A 14,360-nucleotide genomic window follows, 5' to 3' on the forward strand; every position below is an offset into this window, starting at 1 on the left:
ATGCACAGAAATAATGCAACAATACATTTCTTGTCAATATACATATTTACTAACATGACTTATTTTGACCTAAAACCAATTATAAATAAAACAGAGCTTTTGTTCACTTGAAAAAAACAAAATAAAAACTGCAATACAGAACTGGAATGAAAATGCAAAAATAGTAAGAGAAAATAATATTAATAAATATATATATATCAGTTATCAAATTATTCCTGTAAATTGGCATTTTCTGTATTTTTTATAAATAGAAAGCTTGCACATACATAAAATATAAATACAATGTACATGCTGGTCAGTTTGCAATATGTAATTGATACCACAAAAATGTTTTCCATATATACCGTATTTTCCGGTGTATAAGATGCACTTTTTTACCTTGAAATTGTATCCTCTTTTCAAAGTCATACGCACTCCCTTTTATGTTCCAAGATCTTTGTCGGTGGTAAATGGCGCAATCAAATTCATGCGTGACCTTCACGTGACTTCTAGTGCGTCATTGGCTAAGAACAGGGAGTCCCTATTCAAGTTTCATAATATCTTATCCGAGTAATCGGTTACCAATGTTTATCAGTATTGAGTTGACGTGTTGAGATATTTTATGTTAGGTTTTTTCCAGAAAATTGTATTAAATTTCTTGGGTGTGTCTTATACATAGGATCGTCTCATACACCGGAAAATATGGTATATAAAAATTCAGCATGCAATCATTACTGAATCGCTGTAGTGTGTGGTACAGTATAAATTGTTATAATGTATCAAGTTGTTGGATATTTGTAATAACATTTTAAAGTGAAGGTAAACATGTAAAGAACACTTTGACCATCAGTTACTCATAGTGCTCTAAGAATAACACCCATCTTGAACTTCCAAATGACTCTTCACACTCACCACAATATTCATTAAGTGTATTAGAAGTCAAACTCTCTTTCCCTTTTCTAAATACTTAAGCCAATACTTTGACACAACAGGAAATCCCAATTTCACAAACAAAAGTAAAATACAGTCTACTCTCACTGCGCACATGGACCATTATAACAAACTCATTCGTTATAACAAATTATTCAATCATGACTAAATTTCCATAGGCACGATGCTGATCTAAAAGAAATTCACAATGGCAAATGATTCACTGTTACTTCCAGTGGTCCCCACAAATTTGCTATAGTGAGAATTAACAATAATAAAAAAAAAAAAAATCAAATTTTTAAGTAGTAAACTTTAATCCAATGCCTATGTAAATAAGTACCGTATATCTTAAAATGTCTTCAGTATGAAAGTAAAGAACAATGGAAATCTCTTTTTATATATATATATATATATATATATAGTCAAATGTATGCTTATTTCAAACTGATTACTAAATAACTTAAGGAATTCACAACATATAAATTAAAATAATCTTTAATATACACTTCCTATATTTCGGCAACGTCACGTTGCCATCTTCATGGGAACATAAAATTAAGACACGTGCACGCAGCCACTAAAAACAGCAAATGAGGTCGAAGTGAGGAAACTACTGTTTTTCCTAAAGTCCTGATGGTGCCCCCTAGCAGGCTATATTAGGTATTCTTGGCCATTGGGCTGAAGTTCTCAAGATGTACGTCTCCCAAATTTGGGGTAGTCTCATGCATCCAAATTTGTTGAGGTTTGGCATGTTTCTTAGGGCTGAGGCTGATTCTATGAATAGTCTTTCAAATTTATACTTTCTGCGGTGTATTGCTGTGGCTTTCTTCCACCGTATTCTGTGGTGTGTATCCAGAGTGGCTGTACTGGTGAAACCGGATGTAGACCTTGTTTTCCGAGATTCTGATATTCGCTGTCCTGCCTGTTTGGCCAAAGTAGGAGAGCTTACAGCTGCAAGAGACCTGGTATTCACCAGGTAGGTCTAGGGGAAGTGGTTGGTCTTTGGTGGGGCGGATAAGGGATGCCAATTTTCTATACGATCTGTAACAAGAGGTCAGGTCATGTTTATTCAGGATTTTGGTAATTTTTTAGCGAGGTGTCCTGGATGTGGGTAATGGTGATTGATTTAGAGTAATCTTTTTTGTGAAGGAGGGGAGGGAGGGGGCTGTGGTTTACTGGTTTTAGTATTTTTTGGATTTTTTGAGGGTTGCAGCCAGCCATTGGCTGATAAAGTGTTAAGGATGTGATTTAGTTCAGTGATTAGGGCACTGTCATTTGAACAGATTAGTTTAGCCTGTTGTTAGTGTTGTAATAACTCCATATTGTTGCGAGGGGGGGGATTGTTAGTGAATGTATCTGCCTGTATGGGTGGGTTTTCTATAAACTGAGAAAACCAAGGTTCCATCAGGCTGGCAGGTGACTAGTGTGTCTAGGAAAAGGAGATTGTTGTTTTCCTCTTTTTCCAGGGTGAAACCAACCAACACCCCTTGATTCTGGGGTGTTGGTTGTTTAAGTGCATTAAGGAGAGGAGTGTATCAGAGCAATATGGCCAAATAGCGAACACATCATCAACGTAGCGAAGCCATATGGTAGGTTTTTGTGGGGCAGAGTTTAAGGCTTTCTCTTCAAAAGTCTCCATAAAGAAGTTGGCCAAGGGTGGGGAGAGTGAACCTATGGCTTCCCCCTCTATCTGTTTGTAGAATTTTCCCTGTCAAACGAAATAGCCTGAATTCATTGTGAACTGAAATAGGGCTGAGATATTGGGGGGAAATTGGGCTTGGATGAGCTCTAAGGTTTCCTTGAGTGGGATTTGTGTACAAGGAGGAGCCATCAAAACTGACCATTATGTCAGTATGTTGGAGTGTAAGGTTTTCTACACTGGCTTTGAAGTGGGCTGAGTTTTTTTATATGTGATGGTGTATTGCCAGTATAGTGTGTGAGCGCTTTGGCTAATTTTTACATGGGGGAAATCAATGCCATCCACTATGGGCTTAATGGCACATTTTATTATGTATTTTTGACGTCTCCTCCTTATTCAGGATGGCATTGATTCCCCCACACACAAATTAGCCAAACATTTAGCCAAAGTGCTCACACACCATCACACATAAAAAACTCAGCCTACTTCAAAGCCAGTGTAGAAAAACCTTATGCTCCAACATACTGACATAATAGCCAGTTTTGATGTCTCCTCCTTATTCGCAAATGTCCCACTCAAGGAAACCTTAGAGCTCATCCAGCCAAATTTCCCCCCGATATCTCAGCCCTATTTCAGTTAACAATGAACTCAGGCTATTTCGTTTGGCAGGGAAAATTCTACAAACAGATAGAGGGGACAGCCATGGGTTCACCACTCTCCCCACCCGTGGCCAACTTCATTATGGAGACTTTTGAAGAGAAAGCCTTAAACTCTGCCCCACAAAAACCTGCCATATAGCTTTGCTACGTTAATGATGTGTTCGCTATTTGGCCACATGGCTCTGATACACTCCTCTCCTTCTTAAAGCACTTAAAAAACCAACACCTCTCCAGAATCAAGTGCACCCTGGAAAAAGAGGAAAACAACAGCTTTCCTTTCCTAGACACAATAGTCACCTGCCAGCCTGATGGAACCTTGGTTTTCTCAGTTTATAGAAACCCGCCAATACAGGCAGGTATATTCACCAACAATCCCCCCCCCCCCTCATAACAATATGGAGTTATTAAGACACTATACAAAAGGCTAAACTAATTACTCTAAAATTAAACTAAAAAGATCACTCTAAATCCATCACCATTCCCTACATCCGAGGCACCTTGGAAAAAATTACCAAAATTCTGAATAAACATGACCTGACCTCTTGTTACAGACCATATAGAAAATTGGCATCCCTTATCTGCTCCACTAAAGACCAACCACTTCCCCTAGACCTATCTGGTGTATACCAGGTCCCTTGCAGCTGTAAGCTGTCCTACTTTGGCCAAACAGGCAGGATAGCAAATATCAGAATTTCGGAACACAAGGTCTATATCCGGTTTCACCAGTACAGCCACTCTGGATACACACCACAGAATATGGCGGAAGAAAGCCACAGTAATACACCGCAGAAAGGCCGAGGCTGATTCTATGAAAGACTATTCATAGAATCGCCTCAGCCCTAAGAAACATGCCAAACCTCAACAAATTTGGATGCATGAGACTACCCCAAATTTGGGAGACGTACATCTTGAGAACTTCAGCCCAACGGCCAAGAATACCTAATATAGCCTGCTAGGGGGCACCATCAGGACTTTAGGAAAAACAGTAGTTTCCTCGCTTCGACCTTATTTGCTGTTTTTAGTGCCTGTGTGCACGTGTCTTAATCTTATGTTCCCCTGAAGATGGCAAAGTGACATTGCCGAAATATAGGAAGTATATATTAAAGATTATTTTAATTTATATTCCAGTATATATTGTGAATTCCTTAAGTTATTTAGTAATCATGTGCAACCAGCATATAAGCCTTTCTACGAGAATTCAAACTATAACAACTTTGGGAACTAACGGTACAACATTATTTACTGTTATTACAAATCACTCTTCCCCAAATCTTGGTAATGGAAGGGAAGGGCCACCATTGCGATTAAGGTTTGGATAGTGTAATAGGGCTTCAGCACTTTCCTCAAATAGATGTTCATATTTATAAATGCTTCTAGGCAGCGATTTTGTGTTACAATGAATCCCTTCAGTTCACACCATGGTTTAACCACTTTACTGGCCATTATGGATCAAATATGCATCCTCATACACTTCGTATTCATCATATATTTCAATATAATATCAATGGTATTACAATTTTAATATGCACTTCGCATTCATGATAACCTTGACATCTATAGACATCTTGGCCAGTAGCGTGGTTAATCAATTGAAGTTAACTATGACATTCAGAAATGCTCTTCGAATGATATGCGTGTTTGGCTGAAATTAGAAAGTATAGGGGTGTGGGACCTAATATTTATCAGGTGGCAATAAAGAAGAGTTTGTCTTGAGGAAAAAGTAATAGTGCACAAGTTTAGTTTACAAATATGAAGGTTAGTGAATATCTATTTTTAATTGACATAAATCAGGACTGGTTCAACATGGAACTGTTGAGCTAGTCCAGGGAACACCAGCCATTGGAACATCACAAAATTACTGCATAGAAGCATTTATAAAGATGACCATCTATTTTAGGACAGTGCTGAGACCCTATTAAGGAGATTGATTAATTGCATTAACTCATTTTGTTAGCTTCAAACTGTTTTATAGGCATGAGACTGCATGCATGTAAATGATTTTCATTGTTACTGCAGATTTTAAAATCTGCATATATTCAAATTTACACAATTATCCTTCACAATGAAATGTTTTATGAAACAATAAAAATATTTGTATCTAATTTTAACTAATTAAAGTTTTTACTGGAGTTTACTGTGCATTTACATCTACAAGAATGGATACCCCACAGTTATTACTTAACCATAGGATAAATAAGCAGTGGCTTTTATTAACCAAGTTATTAACTTCAATTAAAAGATAGAACATAAAAATTATTTTTATCATAGCACACAGGATATAGAACACCTGGCTGGCAGAGTGGTTAGCATTTCTGCTCTCCAGCCAAAGGGCTGCGGGTTCGAATCCCGCGTGGGCATTGATGTTTGTAATTGTCTGTGAAAATGGTTGTGGTCGTCGGCGGTTGGACTGTTAAACCTTCTTTCATTTAACAAATCTTATGCCTCATTGATGCACAATTGGCCATAATATGTTTTCATCAACATATTATGCTCCCTCTTAATGCTGATTCTACTAAAGGTCTTTAGTTCTTGGTGTCTGTTCTTTTCATCCATCAAATGTCAAATATTCTCATCACATTTACTGTCTACTGCTATTTGTCATCTTATTGTTACAATATCTATCGTCTGTTTTGCTTGTTTCCTTATTTACTTCTTAGTTTTTTTGGACACCTCCAGGGAGTCCAAAGACTCATTGAGGGAGGGCATCTACTCTACATGTCTCCATTTCCACCATTAATCCATCAACTGACTGCAACTACACCAATGCCATCTACCGCCGACCACCACAACCATTTTCACAGACAATTACAAACAGCAATGCCCACGGCGGGATTCGAACCCGCAGCCCTTCGGTGGAGAGCGGAAATGCTAACCACTCTGCCAGCCAGGTGTTCTATATCCTGTGTTCTATGATAAAAATAATTTTCATGTTCTATCTTTTTCCCCCTCAGGAAAAACATTGTGTTTTACATCAGTCCTAAACAGAAAATCAATATAAATATCCTTCTAGTTATTTAGAAAACATTTTGCAGGCAAATATAAAACAAAATTACAGATTTTATTTAGAGTGCAAGAGAGAGAGAGAGAGAGAGAGAGAGCAAAGAACATAAATTAGCAATCATTATTGTACAAATTTATGTTATGCATTAAAGGAAAATCAGTTTTATTATCTTTATCCTGCTGTCTATAGCACAGTATAATTAGCAACACAACTTACCAAAAGCAGCAGACTGTCCAAAGCTTTCACCCTTTGGTTATGTCATGTGTGCATTCATTGTTCTAGATCCAACCAAAGGGTTTTCCATTCCAAATAAAGTACAACTGAAAACAGGAAATATAAATAAATACAAACACACATGCAGAGTTACTATTCTAACTTAGAATTACAAGATAACATTAAACATCTCAGGTGATAACAGATTGAGAATGAAAGAACCATGCACATATCTTGACCAATCTACAAGTTACATAGCTCAATAGTTGCTTAGCTATCTTTCTCTATACATCGACTATTATGCTCCCATACAATCATGCATACTATAAAAACCATTCGTGTGTAGAGGCTTAAGTGCTGTGAGGACATCACTTATTGATTTCCTCACAGTGTTGGATTTTTTTACAACACTCAGAAAGGATTAAAACAGAATTTAATACTTCCTATATTTCGTCCTAGTCACCAGGACATCTACGGGGATTACAAAAACAACTAATGTAACATTAACACAAATATCATACAATACTAAGCCCAATCACGTGGGTGACACTAAAGTCCTATCTAGGTGGAGTGCCCTCTAAGGGCGCTCCACCTCTGAGTGTTGTAAAAATGTCCTTAGAGGGCGCTTCACCTAGATAGAACTTTAGTGTCACCCAAGTGGTTGGGCATAGTATTGTATGATATTTGTGTTAATGTTATGTTAGTTGTTTCTGTAATCCCCGTAGATATCCTAGTGACTAGGACGAAATATAGGAAGTATTAAATTCTGTTTTAATCCTTTCTGAGTGTTGTAAAAAATCCATTAAGCCTCCAACATGATATAAAAACCATATTAAAGGGGAAAAGTGTATTTGATAAACTCAAGAGATGAAAGTTTGATATTAAAATATAACTGCTTTGAAAGGTGGCTATATTTAACATTTAATAAACTATTTCCTTTCAGATTCTCTCTGTGATATGTAATTTAAATGGATAAAATGTGCAGATCTCATGTTTTTATTTTGTCTTTACAGTGATTTCTATACTTCGGCTACATAGGTCCAAATATTTGTGAAGATGGCAATTTAAATTTGAAAACAGATAACAGAATAAGTAAAGCTAGTATGGTGGGGAACCAGATAAATACATTTATAACGAATATAGGGCCTTCTGGACTTTTTAAAGTCCATTAGGTAGTTTCTGCTCATCCACTATGAGCAGAATGTAGTGAGCAAATTAATCATTTTAAAGAATAATTTTAATTTCACAAGAAAATAAGTACAAAAATTAAACTGCAACTTTACCTAATAATTTATATGTGCTCCTCTGTTCCTAATAAGTTCATTAATTTGTTCGATGCAGAAATAAGAGAGAACACATTTTTCTTATTTCTGCATCTCAAAACCATACTTTTATAATGGATTGCATTATGTTATTCTTTCATTTTAGACAAATTATGGACTATACAACCGTGTTATAAATAATTTTAATTTAGTCAGTTTTGACATCATATCTCTGCCCTCTTCACAAATGTTCCAATCGAGGACAAATTCCCTCCCAATATCACAGTGCTCTTTGCACATGTACCACGTTCTGGTTATTTTGTTTGGCAAAACATTTTCTACTTACAAAAAGAAGGCACAGCCATAGGTTCACCATTATCCCCCCCCACACCCACTGCTAACTTTTACATGGAATATTTTGAACAATGTACTCTAGATTCCTCTCCTTTAATACCCAAAGTCTGGCTTAGATACATTGATGTTTTTGCTCTCTGACCCCATGGCAGCCACATTAGACACTTTCCTCAGACACCTAAACAAACAACACAAACAATTCAAATTGAGATTGAAAAGCAGAACACATTTCTGTTTCTAGATACACTTGTCACACATCTTCCTTCTGGCAGTCTTTCCTTCACTGTTTATCAGAAAACAACACATACTGGCCAATATATATACACATAAACTCCTAACACTACCCAACACAAAAACTATCATTAATATACTAAAAACAGGGCTTTGAAGATTTGCTCCAATGAACAAGCACTTAAAGATGAATTAAAAGTTATCAGCAATACCTTCCTAAAAAATGGTTACAGCCAATCAACAAAATTCTGAACAAGACCTCAATTAAAAACAAAAATAAACTAGACTACAATAAAATTAACCATTCCATACATTAAAGGGATATCAGATAAAATAAACAGAATACTACAGAAATACAACCTTAAAGCCACCTTTAAACCTCCAGCAAAATTAAAGAACTTACTCAACTCATCCAAGAATCCACTCCCTCCACTGGCCCACCCTGAAGTATACTGTATTCATTGCACCTGTAATTTGCCCTATATAGGGGAGACAGGACGCACAATTCCATTCAGAAGAGAGGAACATAAATGACACATTAAATATAATAACTATGGTCAAGCTGGCCTTTTTGATCATGCCCTGAACACTTTACATAGAATTGACTGGAAAATTATCTGTTGTTTACATCATACCAAAACATGGCATGAACATAAATTTAAGGAGGCCTGTGAGATTCTTATCAACCACCCTAACCTTAACAATAATGAGGGTCTAAAAATCCCAAGAAATGGATGGCACATATTCTATCCACTTAACCTTTCTCCATAAGAGTTAATTATAAATAAGACTATAGATAATCCAGGATCTTAAATCTAATATAACAATTGTCATTTTAAATTATAACATTTTTTACTGTAATAAAACTATCTACATGAAAGAATGTTTCTCTGATGTTGTCTTAAATAGAATATACCTTTTGATGTAGTTAATTTTATTTTATTTCATTTATTTATGTTAATTTTATTTTCATTAGAGGTCAGGCTAGTAGAATAACATTTTACTATAGATAATATTTTATATAAATCAAATCATCGTCTCTTTAGCATACTGTGTGAAATGTAATTTAGCTTGTCTCTCTCTCTCTCTCTCTCTCTCTCTCTCTCTCTGTGTGTGTGTGTGTGTGTGTGTGTGTGTGTATATATATATATATATATATATATATATATATATATATGTGTGTGTACTCCAGATGATGACCTTAATATGTCAGAAAATTAAAAATTATTATTTATAACAAAAGGTGTAGAGTTCATAATTTGTATAAAATGAATGCTGATCACCATGTAACACTAAATGAAAGGATCAGTTTTTTTTGTATCACAATTTAATTTTCGAAGTCTTTTTTTTTTTATGACCCATGGATTTTCTGTTGGGTTAATGTCAGGAGAGTTATCTGGCCACTGAAGCAATTGGGTGTCGTGATTTTTGAGGAACTCTTTCACTTTTTTTTAAAGTGTGGCATGGGGTGAGATCCCATTGGTTCTTTCTCTTCTTGGATTTGTGGGATCACTCTTTTCTCCCATATTTTCATGTATCGGTCACTTTTCATCATACCATTAATAGGCATAAGTGATCCTGGACCATCATGTGTAAAATAACCCAAGAACATCTCTTTAGCTGGGTGTTTAGGAGCTTGCTGAAGGAGGTATGAGAAGTCTTCTCATATGATACTCCCTCTCCTTGGACAAAGAAATGGCTCTCATCTGAGAATATGACCTTCTTCCACTTCTCAACAGTCCAATCTTTGTATACTTTTGCCCACTGGAGGCTCGTTTTCTGCATAGCTTTTGTCAAGAGTGATTTCTTTTTTTGGTCTGTGGGCAGTCTTTCTTGTTTCAAACAATCTTCAACGGACTGTCATGTCAGAAACATTAATCTCACTAGCTGTCAAGTTTCTATTTAAGTCTACAGCAGACAATCTTGGACTTAGATGAAAAGCCAAACGGCTATTTTTTTCTGGCGAGGTTGATCAGTTAAGGGGATAAAAATCCCTATTGTTTTTCAGCCAGTAAGCGAAACTAAGATTGAAAAAACTATGATCTGAACGTTTCATGCCGACGAACTGTCAGCGTATCCAAGCGTAAGTGGTCACTTGGTAGTGCCACACCACGGCAACTCTTTGCAAAGGTGGAGCAAGATCCCTCACTGTTCTTGATATTTTCTCATAATGTAAAAACACACAGCTCTTAGGAGATGTAGTACTGTTTTTACATTATGAGGAGCGGTCACTACCCAGACCGGTTTCAACCTTTTTTGAGGTCTCATCAGTGAGTAGCTAGACCTAGAATATCAGAGTTTAAGTGAAAAGAACATCCCCTTAACTAATCTTGGACTTATTTTGCTTTTCCTAACTAGTAAGTGTAGTTTTCTTTTTTGTCCACATTTTCCTTTTTCTGTCAGGAAAAAAAGTACTTGTCTCCCTAAATCTCTTTAAAATTTCAATAACAATACCCAAACAACACCACACTCATTGGCAATTTGTCTTTGAGTCATGGATGTGTGCTGAGAAGGAGTACAGATTTTTGAATGCTTTCTTGGAGATGTATCCATTTTATAGCCATACAAAATGAATAAAACACTACAAATGCCAACTTGTTTACACTATTAAAACACACAACATTACTAATAAACATCATAGAGACAGTTAAAACATGCGACACTCAACCAAAATAGTGAACTAAAACCAAAAACTTGACAAAAATTCTGCTTCTTCGGATTCATTTGTTCACTACTGTACATTATTTTCATCTGGATAGCACCATACTAATAATATCTCAAGACAAAAATATAAATTAAAGATGCCAAGAAATTATATTCTTGGTTTAATCCTTCATCCAAGTGCAAGCAAACAAAGTTTGTCTGTAATCTTCACAACTGGGCTACTTGTGTATAGAAGCCAATGATTTCACATTAATCACCTTAGTATTCCACAGAAGGGCAACTACCCACACTGGTTTCAACTTTTATTGAGTCTCATCAGTAGGAGCCAGACCCAGAAGAGATACCAAGGTTGAATTAATGTAAAAGTCATATTTCCCATATACATATTGCCCGTATCCCACTGACAAGATCTCAATAAAAGATGAAACCGGTGTGGGTAGTTGCCCTTCTCATTATTATAGATGTCCAAAAGAGGGGGGGGGGGAGCTTTGCATTATATTAGACTAAGACAATTGATGTGACGTCATTAGTCTCTATATACTAATAGCCCAGTTGTTAAGATACTTCATGCACAAACTTTGTTTACTTATACTTGGATAAAGGATTAAACCAAGAATATAATTTTTTTGGCATCTTTAATTTATAGTTTAACCAAGTGAAAAAGCTATCAACATCTAAAGAGAACCGACATCCTGGCATCTTTCCTCTCCTTCAACTCCTGCATAAATACAAGGAAAATTACTTCTTGCCATACCAGAATCAGCACACTGTATGTCTCTGTGGTCTTTTATCAGAAGAACCTTAAATATCATAGATGCCATTAAGTTATCAGATCCCAAATCTTCTACCCAGCTCTATTTGAAGGTTCGATTCTGAAAAGATCATCCTATATTATCTCTATATACTCTTATTGGTTGGTATCTATCCCATAGCACAGAAGGTTGACTATATTGAAGCCCATTCTGAAAAAGAAGTCTAATATCAAACCAGTGACTTCACCTCAGTCCTATAAAATAACAGAGAAGGTCGTTAACAGCCAACTTCTTCACAAACTAAAAGATGCACTGATTAATCACTGACCAGTAAGGATTGCACCATTCTAGGAGAGTGTGTTGAAACCTGTTGGTGCTCTTGACATCTCTTGGCATTGGTGTGCTCAGCAAACTGTTAGTCTATGGTCTGCATTCACTTTCCGTAACAGTTTGCTCAACCAACAAAGGATGTCCCCAGCATTCTGTTCTCTCAGCTACTCTTTCTCCTATAAACAAATGACTTTTTCCATCACTAACCACAAACACTATTCGTAGTTTTGCTGATGATGTTACACTCCATTTCTCATGATCTAAAACCAATGTCTTAAATACCAATCATAATGCCAATCTTCAATGGGGTGAGGACAAATTAGTCATCTTCAATTCTATCAAATAATTTTGATACAATTGAAGATGACTAATTGACTGACATTTATACCTAGCCTTTCTTGGCATAAACACATCGGTGAAAAAGATATTTTTCACCTTACAGGCTACCAATTATGCACAAATCTCAAAATACTATTCTCATATCTGGAAGTGGTGTACCAAAAATTTCCTAAGAATTTTGAAGCTGTTGAGGAAGGGCATTTCAGTTATGACTCTCTCACCAACTCATTTTAGCTGCTGTCTCTGTGTCTTCTGTACTTCCATCATTTCACTTATCCAAGTGTAAGCAAACAAAGTTTGCACCTGAAGTACCTTCAGGACTGAGGCAACTCGTGGTAAAGGTGGACCTAGCTCTCATCACTCCTTGGCTCCCACTGACGAGACCTCAATAAAGGTCAAAACCGGTCTGGGTAGTGGCCCTTCCCTTAATGCATAGCATTATACATGTCTGCAAGGAGATGTGCTTTGAATTATGGGAGATACTGAGACAAGGAGTGATGAGAGCGTGGTCCACCTTTACCACGAGTTGCCTCAGTCCTGAAGATACTTCAGGCGCAAACTTTGTTTGCTTACAATTGGATAAAGGATTAAACTAAATTTATTATAGTCTAACCAAGTGGGAAAAAACTTCCAACATCTTTCTCTAAATCCAGCGTAATTTAATAATAAAGTGAGACACCTTTTGGCAACTCATATATGTAAAGATGGCTTCTCCATTGCTTCCACCTTGGTATCACTACCTCTGGCTCCCATTGACGAGACCTCAATAAAGGTTAAAACCAGTCTGGGTAGTGGTCCTTCCCTTAATGCATAGCATTATATATGTCTGCAAGTAGATGTGCTTTGCATTATGGGAGATACTGAGACAAGGAGTGATGAGAGCTTGAACCACCTTTACCACGAGTTGCCTCAGTCCTGAAGGTACTTCAGGCACAAACTTTGTTTGCTTACACTTGGATAAAGGATTAAACTAAATTTATTATAGTGTAACCAAGTAGGGAAAAACTTCCAACATCTACTAAGCTTGTAATAACATGAGCCACTGGCTACTCAGTATACATTTATTTCAAATGCAAGCCCACCAAACCTACTATTATCTAAAAATAGTAGTCTAAAACAGCCTTTCTCACAAAGGATTCCTCAACAAACATAGCCTGCAGTTAAAAAAATATTACTAGGTCTCTTTTCTCTAAAGTTCAGCCTGCACATGGCACTAATGGGCTAGAGGTTCAGCAACCTTTCTTATAAATTAAAGATACCAAGGAATTATATACTTCGTTTAATCCTTTATCCAAGTGTAAGCAAACAAGTTTGCACCTGAACTATTTTCAGGAGTGGGGCAACTTGTGGTAATGGTGTATGACTTCACATCACTTGCCTTAGTATCCCATAATGCAAAGCACATCTCCTTGCAGAGATGTATGATACTATGCATTATGGGAAGGGTCACTACCCAGACTGGTTTCGACCTTTATTGAGGTCTCATCAGCGGGAACCAGAGGTGATACAAAGGTTGAAGTAATGCAAAAGTCATATTTTTAGATAAGAGTTGCCAAAAGGTGTCACACCTTATTATTATAATACTCTGGATTAGAGATAGTTTTCCCACTTAGTTATACTATAAATTAAAGATAGCATTATACATGTCCGCAAGGATATGTGCTTTGCGTTATGGGATACTAAGGCAAGTGATGTGAAGTCATACACCTTTACCACGAGTTGCCCCAGTCCTGAAAATAGTTCAGCCACAAACTTGTTTGCTTACAGTTGGATAAATGATTAAATCAAGATACCAAGAAATTATTTTCTTGGTATCTTTAATTTATAGTATAACCAAGTGGAAACACTTTCAACAACCTTTCTTACATGACTCCTTTTTCGTTTCAGACAAATTATAGAGACTGCAACCGTGTTAGAAATAATTATTTTAATTTCCTGACATTTCAAGCTTCATATTAAGGTCATTACCTGGAGTAACACACACACACACACACACACACACACACA

At 36.5% G+C, this 14,360-nt stretch overlaps 1 protein-coding gene across 2 annotated transcripts in view; it reads right to left on the minus strand.

The window, feature by feature from the left end:
* Hsepi (D-glucuronyl C5-epimerase) overlaps positions 1 to 14,360 on the minus strand; it is a 133,596-nt gene that overhangs the window by 31,852 nt on the left and 87,384 nt on the right. For both annotated transcript variants that reach the window (XM_090394088.1, XM_090394087.1), the window contains one exon: positions 6,425 to 6,528. The gene's annotated coding sequence lies outside the window, so the exon portion shown is untranslated. The remainder of the gene's footprint in view (positions 1 to 6,424; positions 6,529 to 14,360) is intronic.

The sequence above is a fragment of the Typopeltis vanoorti genome, chromosome 6 (genome assembly GCF_054136105.1).
Source record: "Typopeltis vanoorti isolate ZY-2024b chromosome 6, IOZ_Tvanoo_1.0, whole genome shotgun sequence".
Taxonomy (NCBI): domain Eukaryota; kingdom Metazoa; phylum Arthropoda; class Arachnida; order Uropygi; family Thelyphonidae; genus Typopeltis; species Typopeltis vanoorti.